Source organism: Carlito syrichta, unplaced genomic scaffold, assembly GCF_000164805.1.
Source record: "Carlito syrichta isolate Samal-C Ts95f unplaced genomic scaffold, Tarsius_syrichta-2.0.1 Scaffold86295, whole genome shotgun sequence".
Lineage (NCBI taxonomy): Eukaryota > Metazoa > Chordata > Mammalia > Primates > Tarsiidae > Carlito > Carlito syrichta.
In genome coordinates, this window is record NW_007030391.1 from 41,421 (window position 1) to 42,826 (window position 1,406).

The window sequence follows — 1,406 nt, forward strand, 5'->3', positions numbered from 1 at the left end:
ACAGAGAGACACACACAGAGTGAGGGAGAGAGACACACACAGGCAGAGAGACAGAGATAGCCAGAGACAGAAAGAGGAAGACAGAGAGAGACACAAAGAGAGACAAAGAGGCAGAAAGGGAAAGACAGAGAGATGGAGAAAGAGACACAGGGTGAGACACAGAGAGACAGAAAGAGGGAATAAAGTGAGACAGAAAGAGAGAGAGAGAGAAGGAGGAGGAAGAGGAGGAGACAATGACCTGAGAGACTTAAAGAAGAATTGTGTGAGAGAAGCAGAGAGAAAGAAGAAGGGCACAGAGAGAATGAGAGACAAAGACCCAGAGATGCCAAGGAAGAAAGAGACACACAGAGAGAGACTACAGAGGCAGAAACGAGTGAGAAAAGACAGATACAGAATTTTAGAGACCAACTGTGAGAGACAGAGAACACTGAGAGAAGAGCCATAAAAAACAGGCCTCCAGAGAAGGAGACAGCTCCAAGAGGAAAGGAGATTCATCCAAGGTCACATGGCCAATCCGTGGCAGAAATGGACTTGAACCCAGAGAAACAGAACCAAGTGTCCAAAACACCAAAGGGACCCAGCCCCATCCCCAGCCCATCCATTTTGCCACACCCCACAGGCCCAGCCCTCCAAAACCAGGCCCAGGTCCCCCATGGCAAAAAAATGGAGAAGCCTTTGCCCCATGCCAGGGAAAGGACCACCACTGACCACAGTGAGGAGGAGAGTTGAGGGCAGCCCGCAGGCAGGGCTGCTCCAGCAGGGAGGGGAGGGTGTTCCTCGCCCATGGCACCATTCCAGCTGGCTGTGAGCTCTAGAGCTGCAGGAAAGGTATGGCAGAAAGATGGGAGGGTATTGGAATTCGCTGCAAGAACAAGGAAAGCGAGGTGAAGGAGGGGTGTGGGCAGAGACAACCTAAGAGCAGCCCCTGCACCCACAAGCATACCCAAAGCTGCAGGGTACGTATGTGGAGCGGCCACGGCAGAGTCCACCAGAACACACCTCAGCTGCCCCTGCAGCCTGGTAGGTAAAGGGCCTGGGATGGGGGACACACAGGAGGAGGGGTGGCTTGCAAGAGAGGGGATCACTGGCTCCATTTCTCAAAGACTGGCTGGAAATCTCTACTGCTGTGTCCTCTGAGAGTACTCAGCTCTCTGGATCTTTCTGGAACACTGGGTCACTGGGGTCTCTGGGCACTGGGGTCTCTGTCCCGGTGCTTTACCCAGTGGGTAGCATCTCTCTCTGGAATGTGACCCCTTGGTTCACAACACTTGATTCTTTTTTGTCACTGTTTCTGCTTCTGCCTTTCTCAGTTTTGGTGTTTTCTTGGGCTTTATGTGTCTCTAACATTCCTGCTCTTACATTCTCTCTCTCTCTCTCTCTCTTTCCCTCCCTCCCTCCCTCTCTCT